This window comes from Oryza sativa, chromosome 11, assembly GCF_034140825.1.
Source record: "Oryza sativa Japonica Group chromosome 11, ASM3414082v1".
Lineage (NCBI taxonomy): Eukaryota > Viridiplantae > Streptophyta > Magnoliopsida > Poales > Poaceae > Oryza > Oryza sativa.
In genome coordinates this window covers 17832756-17841602 of record NC_089045.1, presented here as the reverse complement: position 1 = coordinate 17841602, position 8847 = coordinate 17832756, and positions in this window count along the sequence as shown.

The window sequence follows — 8847 nt, the reverse complement described above, 5'->3', positions numbered from 1 at the left end:
GGTAATTCTGGAAGTTCGGCTGAATATTACGCACCAGATGTTCGGGAACAATTTGAGGTACCACTGTCTGGTCTGGCTGCACATGATGAACTAAATGCTCTGGGACAACCTGATTTAGAGCGTGTTGCCCTAGCTGATTGTTAGGTGTTGCAAACCCAGCCGTCGCATTCATTAAACCTTGCTGATGAACAGGCTGAATAACCTGTTGCGTTAATGGCGTTTGTTGGATCGGTTGCAAAACCTGCTGTCTTGGTGGCGTCTGTTGAATTGGTTGCCCAATCTGCTGCCTTGGTGGTGTTCGCTGAATCAGCCACTGCTGAATTGGATTGATAGTAGGTTGAGGTGGTAAAAACATGGCCGCAATCTGATCTTGCGTTAGCCGATTCACATCCTGCCCACTATGCTGTGGTTCTTCTCTCATTAACAACTGAGGATTAACCAATTGACCTGGCACCGATGATGATGCGGCAGGTGCTGGAGCCGATACCAGTGCCGTCGGCTGAGCTGATGGTGCATTGGGAAGAATTGGTTGAACAATTGGCTGATTATCAGTGACTAAAGGTCGATAATTCGGGAAAACACCTCCTGGCAAATAAACCGGACCTGTAGCCTGATAGTCAGCTATTGAACCATCAACCATCGTCTTCATCAGGTTTGACAAAGTATTGACCAACACCCCAGACTGATTGATCAAAGCATTCTGCACGGCATAGTCAACCCGATCTTGGAAGTTGTTGAAAAACTCCAGTGCCGCACTGCCATCCTTGTTAAGATTTCCACCCTGTTGCCCCTGGGAACTATCACCTTGAATTCCTTGAGAACCATCACCTTGTTCTCCTTGCAAACCATCTGCAGCACCTTGGTTCCTTGATTGAGCCGTGCCATCTGGAGCTTGTTTTACTTCCCCATCTTTTGAAGAACCTGTCCTAGGGATATCAGCAACTACCTTTATTTTGTACTTTTGAACTAGCGTCCCCTTGCGGGTCTCTGTGAATGAGCCCAAGAATTGATCCCTTGCTTGTTGCACCATTGCCTCAAGATCCTTTTGCTACTCAGGTGTCAATTTGTCTAGAGTGACAGGTACGATATTGTCGCCAGTAATTTCAGATAGACCAAGCCTCGGGAACTTTGTCTTAGCAGAACCATCTTTACCAGCCGAAGATGGTGATGCTGGCGGTTTCTCTGCCATGAGGAAAACTGTTGTTGTGATTCTGACTTCTAATCGGTCCCACCGGGCGTGCCAAAAGCGTGTTGACAGAAAACACGAGGCCTGGGAGATCTGCTTAACTCCAGTGCAGGTCCAAAACTTGCCTTTGGATGTATGAGCGTGCCAGTTGATTTGATCCTGCAATCAACAAGAAACAAAGACAAAGAAACCGTGGTTAAATCCATAAACGATAGCCGATCGGCTAGGTGCCGATGACATATCATTTATCTTAAAGCCGATGTCACATATGCATCGATCAGCAGTCATAAATAAGTAAGAAATAACTAAATCTACTCAATCGGCTGTAGACATCAACGATATATAATCCTTATGTCGATATATACTTAAATCAAGTGATTGGGATAGATCGGTCGTCATGCCGAGACAGTATAAAACACTTAGATCTAAATATATATTAACAATAAAACTATATACATCCATAGCATAGCCGATCAGATAGATCTAGCATGTATCGGCTAATACTCCGATACCACTCTATATTAAGATATTAAAGCAAGTAGAATATACTAAACAAAAGCATAATATACTTAAATGCAACAAGATCTTAGCATAAAGGGCAGATTTAACATGTCAATCAAGCATATGGAATAACTGTAGTTAAATCAGGTAAGATCGGCTGAAACCCCGATGCTACCCTAATCAGCAACCAAAGATAGGCTAGAGATTGAGATTCTAATCTCGACTCATAAGATCAAACTCAACTGATGCAGCTATTAGTATGAAAAGAAGGACAATATCTAGACAATCAAGCCGTTGGAAGCTTCATAGAGTGGTAGATATCTTACATAATCTAAGTTAACGTCCATAGTTAACCTAATCGGCTGCCTTCTACTGACAGATGTTAGCTGATTGAGGGTTAGATAGCGATATTGCTAGAGATTATGTAAGATATATGATAACTCGATGAGTTACATAAACAAGATTAGAGTATCATAAAGATGGAAGCACTAATCCCGAGAATGCAAGCCGCCATATCAAGTTTTACCTCTAGTTGAAGATCGAACCGATGCAGCTTAACCCGAAAGCAAGAACTCGTCGAAACAAAACGGAAGTAAAAAAGGGTGGCGATGCGCCGAGATTGTATTGAACGTGTGATATTAATTACATAGGGCTCGGGGTCTATTTATACCCGATAATTACAAAACATGTCCATATCGGACACGACTCTTATCTCTAACAAACTCTAAGATACCATAAGTCTTTACGGCAGACTTTTGCCCAAACATATCTCTAAGGAAATTACATAAGATATCCTAATTAATAGATATAATTGCCTTCTCAAGACTCTATCCATGCATGGCAATCATCTTGAAGCATATCAACTCGTCCTGCTGACGTATACCGAGTCGTATTGTCGGAATCGACTGTATCGGTTCAGCCGATTCTTACTCTGTTTCCGAAACAATTTCAATCTCGATTCCTTCTCGATTTCTTCCTCATCTCCGATCCCTGGATTACCAAATTTGGTCGTTAACACCTAGTTAGGTACATTGAAATAGAAAAACTTGCCTATGCCTTGGTGATGGCTTCAAGAAAGCTCAAACACTACTTCCAAGCCCACAAAATCATAGTACCTTTGCAATACCCTTTGGGCGAAGTGCTTCGGGGAAAAGAAATTACAGGGCTAAGTAAATGGGCTGCGGAGCTATCACCTTTCGACCTACACTTTGTTGCTCGCACTGTGATCAAGTCCCAAATCCTCGCCGACTTTGTGGCCGAATGAACACTAGAGACCACCCCAAAGCCTGAACTAGTTGAAACAGCCATGGGTCATGTATTCCGATGGCTCGTGGTCTCACAAGGGGGCGGGTATCTCTGTGATCCTAATTTCGCCAGGAGGAGTCCTGATACGCTACACTGCAAGGTTGCAGTTCAATACGACCAACAACACGGCCGAATATGAAGCAGTGTTAATGGGCCTGAGAAAGGCGAAAGCATTGGGCGTTCGGCATCTCCTAATCCGAACGGACACAAAGCTTGTCGCCAGCCAGGTTGACAAATCCTTAGAGGCGAAGGAAGAAGGAATGAGGAAATATCTAGAAGCTGTTTGGTCTATGGAGAAAAGTTTCGCCGGCATAATGGTCGAACACTTGCCCCGAGGCCAGAATGAAGTGGCCAATGCGTTAGCAAAGTCAGTCGCTTGTGGGGGGCTGCATTCGCCAGGAGTCTTTTTTTGAAGTCAAGACAGCAGACAGCCAAGACATCATGGCAAACGACCAAGTCGAATTGGGCGAAGACCCGGACGACTGGCGAACGCCTTTTGTCAAGCATCATAAGGAGGGATGGCTGCTAGATGATGAATCCATGGCGAAATAGCTGCAGCTCAGAGCTGCGAAGTACAGGTTGGTCTCCAGACAGTTATACTGAATTGTTGTACTACAGCCCGTGCTTCATTGTGTCCCTTTCTCCGAAGGTGAGGAAATGGTAAAGGAAATACACCAGGGGATGTGTGGTGCACACCAGGCGGCAAGAACCATCACGTCAAAAGTATTTCGCCAGGGCATATATTGGCCAACCGTACTCAAAGTGTGTGTTGAGCGAATAAAAAAGTGCGAAAGCTGTCAACGGCACAGCCGAAACCAAACAGCACCACAGTACGACCTACAGCCAATCACACCAATCTGGCCATTCGCAAGATGGGGTCTAGATATCATCGGCCCATTCCCGGTGACGCGAAATGGCTATAAGTTCGCCATTGTAGCCATCGAGTACTTCTCTCGCTAGATCGAAGTTGAACCACTCGGCACAATAACTGCAGCCGCGGTTCAGAAGTTCGTCTAGAAAAACATCATCTGCCAGTTTGGGGTGCCAAAGGAGTTCATCACTGACAATGGCAAGCAGTTCGATTTCGAAAAGTTTAAAGAAATGTGTGAGGGCCTAAACCTACAAATCAGGTTCATATCGGTCGCACACCCGCAGTCGAACGGGGTAGCCAAACGGGCGAATGGAAAAATCCTCGAAGCTCTCAAAAAGAGACTTGAGGGGGCGGCGAAGAGAAAATGGCCAGACGAAATGTTATCCATTCTCTGGGCCCTTCGGACGACCCCCAGAAGGCCAACTAAGTTCAGCCCTTTCATGCTTCTCTATGGAGATGAGGCAATGACGCCGGCCGAACTAGGGGCTAATTCGGCAAGGGTGATGTTCTCCAGAGGCGAAGATGGGCGTGAAGTGTCGCTCGAACTCCTAGAGGGGGTAAGAGTCGAAGCACTAGAACATATGCGCAAGTACGCGACAGGTATTTCGGTGACCTACAACAAAAAGGTTCGATCGACAGAACTTCTGCCTGGCCATCTCGTATTGTGGAAAAAGGCAAACCCTATGGCAGTCAGGAAGCTGGAGTCTAAATGGGAAGGGCCATACCTGATTAAGCATAGATCTTGAACAGGCTCGTTTCGGCTGGCAACTTTGGAGGGCGAAGAGTTCGACCACTCCTGGAACGCCGCCTCTCTTAGGGGCTTTTATGTGTAAAATGGGTGGCACCCGATTCGCCAATTGTGAAAATGTACATATTATGTAAGTCGATTCGACACAAAAAGCAAAAAAAAAGAGGAAAATGAAAAAAAACTGGACGTAGGGTTATTATCCACCTTGGAGGCCCGAACCAGTAGAAAAATCTCTGTGTCTTTTCGCCTTTTCTGTGAATAATGCCTTCGTGGAAAAACCCCAAGGCAAACGTCTGATCAACGGACATGCCAGGGGGGCAAAAACAAATCAGTCGAAGCACAGCTCGCCGAACGTCGAAATTGCGACAGCTCAATTTTGAGGAAACAACCAAAACACCGTTATATTCAGCTTACGCATAGGCCACGATGCTTTGTAGCACGCTTGCCATGAGCCGAAAACAGAAGTAGAGAGCTGAAAAATAAACATGTCTTCTCGTTATAGGACGCAGAGGGGTCGGCATGTTTCGACCTAACGAAAGCACGACAGTGACTATGAGCGCCACCGTCCTCCGCTCGTGCGCCGTCGCCTTTGGCTGCCACTGCCGCCTTTGGCGCCGTGCGCCGCCGCTTCCCGCTCCGCCGGTCGTCGCCGTCAGCGGCCGTGCACCGCCGCGTTCACCATAGCCGGCCGGCCGGCTATAGGCCGAGCCGAGCCTCCCAGCTGCCTCCCACGCTGTCCGATCAGCCTCGGGGACGATCCGGACCGTCGGTCCCATGGACCGGTGGTGGACCACTTGTGTGGTCCCGGTCCACGGTAGACCGGCACCAAATCCCTCCCTTGTGTCGCTGCCATGTGGGGCCCGCCTGCTAGCGCCTCACCCTACCTCTTGAGCAGCTGACCCGTGGGGCCCGCATGTCGGTGCCCCCCCTTTGCTGGCATCAGCCCTGGGACATATTGCGCAATAAATAATTAAGGCCTTTTCTTTTATAGTAAAAACACGAATAATCTTCTAAAATTCATAAGTAATTCATCTGAGCTTCGTTTAAGTCAATTCAAGTCTCAGTAAATTCATAAAAATCTTTTTAAAATGGTTTTGTTTCCTGTTTCAGTATTCTTATAGCATGTTTTGCTTGTGTGCTTTTTTTGTCACGTTGATTTCGACCGTTTCATCGATCCGTGGTTCCTCGAAGATGTTGCTGATGTCTCATTAGTGTGAGAGCAAGGCAAGTCATGCATTACAATTGATCATATTGTACCCAATTTACAAATGTCCCGCAATTATATTAAATGTTACATTATTTTACAATGTCAAGTGGGATGGCCCTAATACTTAGCATTATGTTGTTCACCCCACGCCATTGATAACTTGGGTATTAATCGGACTTGATGTTGATTTTAGGAGATGCTTAGCCATGCTTAGTTCAACTAGCACACAAAAGGGGAATCACATTATTGCATAGACTTTGACTATTAGCATAGCTTTGGATTGGTGCCACCGCAATGGTGTTAGTTGATTAAAATACACTGAATGGTGGGCTGTGGGTGCATGGTTTTGTTGGTCGCACCCATGGCAATTAAAGACCGGTTCACGGGAAACCATGGGAGACTTACCGTGCTTACTGTTGGCAACTTTCTGTGACAAGTCGGCAAGCACGATCGCAGCACCTAAACGCCTTGCGGTGATATGGAGTCGCCAACCACCTCGACCTAGCCAAAAGGCCAAATCAAGATGGGTTTTGTAGAAAAACAGCTAAACCGGCTAATGGAGCCGATTTAGAGATCAAAATCAGCCCCTAGGCCGATTTAGATCGATATAAGGACAACTACCCGTCTCGTGGGCAAAACGGAAGGTTTTCAGGACAAACCTAAAAAGAGGTGTCGCACTCTCGCAGCGGCGGTGGATGATTTACGGCGCAAATCGATAAAGATGGTCTAAAACTAGGGTAAAGTAGAAAACATAGCTGAAAAGTAAAGAGAAAAGAAAAAGCGATTCTATTGATTGTATGTTCGGGGTATTACAATTGAATCCGCCTTGTCCCTTGGGTTGGTCTTACCCTCTACAGGCCTTCCGCCATATCTAACTCGGGCTAGAAACCAATGGAAACACGAAACATGCCTTCCTGTCACAGCCTGAATTTCGTTTCAGGATTTATAAATTATTTAATAAATTATTAATAGAATTTATATTAAATGTTCATTAATTTACAAGTGAAGTTAAATGTGGGAAATAAAATTTCCTAAATATAAAGCATAGATAGATTTAATTTTTATTAAATTCTCCATGATTAATTATACTCTCTGGAATTTTCTGAGATTTTTCAGAGCTCAATTCCTTATTTTAATAATACAAAGAATATTTCAGTAATTATTTAATTAATAAATTAATCATTAAATGATCTGGATATTATTATATTAAATACTTTGAATGTCCAAGTATGTTCAAGATTTTTCTTGGAATTATTTGAGCATTGGAAGTATTTTTAACAATTGAAAGATCATCTCATTGGTTAATTTATTTGGAAAAGTAAATAAAAGTCCTCCTCATCAGCTTGGGCCGAATCCAGCCCATTGCCTCCCCTTCTCTCTCCCTTCCTCTCAGCCCAGCTAAAGTGTGATTTACCTCCCTAGCGCTACAGTACTCCATCTTCCTCCTCCAGGCAGAGCCCGAGCTCTCCAGCCCGTTCACAGTGCCGCCGCCTCCTCCCACCAATCCGACCTCCCCGTTGCTCCTCTTTCCAAATTATTTGTGGGAATGGAATCCTCTCAATCTCCTCTTCATTTTCCCCAAGAAATCCCCAAAATTTTCTATGGAAATTCTTTCCAATTTCGCGGTTCAACCTTTCCTTTTTCCGGCGAAGATCTAAACTTTCCCGAGTTTTTCCCGTCGTTGTGGGCTCGATCCCGGCCTCCCATGGCTATATAAAGGACCCCCTAGTCGTCCTCTACCTATCCCCTCAAGTCCCGTCCGCCGTCGTCGCCGGAATCGCTCTCCCCGCGCTCTCCCTCTCTCTCCACCTCCGGCCGCCGCTCCAGCCGCCATTCGCCGTCGCCCCGGCCGTGGCCCTCCTGTGCCGCCACATCCCTCGGCTTCGCAGTGAAGAGCTCTACCCCGGCCACCCGTTCTTTTGCGCCGAACCCCGCCGGAAGTCGCCGTCCCCGTGAAGGCCGAACCGTTGCCATGTTTTGATCTCCGGCGAGGCCCTGCTGCTCGTCCCGTCGTCGCCTTCGGTCGCCGTCGCCTCCTTTGGGTTCGCAGCTGCGAGGTGATGGCCGTCCACCCCTCCGTTGTCGCCGCACATCGCCGGAAAGTCGTTGCCTTCGTGGACAGTACCTCGCCGCCCTTTGAAGCTCGTCGCCGGCCATCTTTCGTTGCCGTTCGTCGTCGCGTAAGTGGTGGTAAGGGTCACTTTGATCCCCTCTTCCTCCCGGTGCCCTCCGTTTGCATTATTGTGCCGTTGTTCGCCGGCAACCGCCGCTCCCATGCCGTTCGCCGGTGTAGGTTTTTCCCTAGGGTCTTAATCCAATATAATCTAATCCGTGGTTTGTCTAGCGTTGTCGTCTCCATGTGTTGCTATCGGAACGTTGTCATCATCCCTCCCTCTCCGATCGTTTTGGATCGGTGAGACGTCTATCCTTGTCTCATTGGTTTAGATTTCAACCCATCGGCCGCGCTTGCCAAGCCGCTTCGTCGCAGCCGTAGCCGTGCCCGTTGCGTTGTTGTTCGCCGCGCTGCTGCCCTAGCCTGTGCACCGTCGCTACCGGTTGTGCCGTTGTTGCTTGCCGTCGCCGCTGCCCTAGTCGTCTAGTCGCCGTTGTGCCCTCCCTGCCACAGTCGTGTTGCTCCTGCTGTGCGTTACCGCTTGACCGCTAGCTGCTGTTTGGCCGCTGCTCGTGTGTGCCAAGTTGTTGCCGTCCCGCTACTGCAACCACCGAGCCACTGGTCGCCGTGCTGTGTTGTGTCGTGCCGTGCCGTTGCTGCTATAGTGTGTCGCGGCCGTGCGTCACTTAAACCTAGCCGCCGCTATCCCACGTTGTCGTTGTTGTGGTTTGTTCGATGCCGTTGCCCGGTAGCCGAGTTGCAAAGCCTAAGGTACATCCCTAAATTCCTATCGGCCTATCGTTTGCCGTACCGGGGCTTTACTGTGAATCGTGTCTAGCCCATCGGTTTAGCCGCGGTCGTTGTTGAGTCGTTCACTCGTTCGTTCAAACGAGGTGTTCCCCGTGCTTCGTCCGTT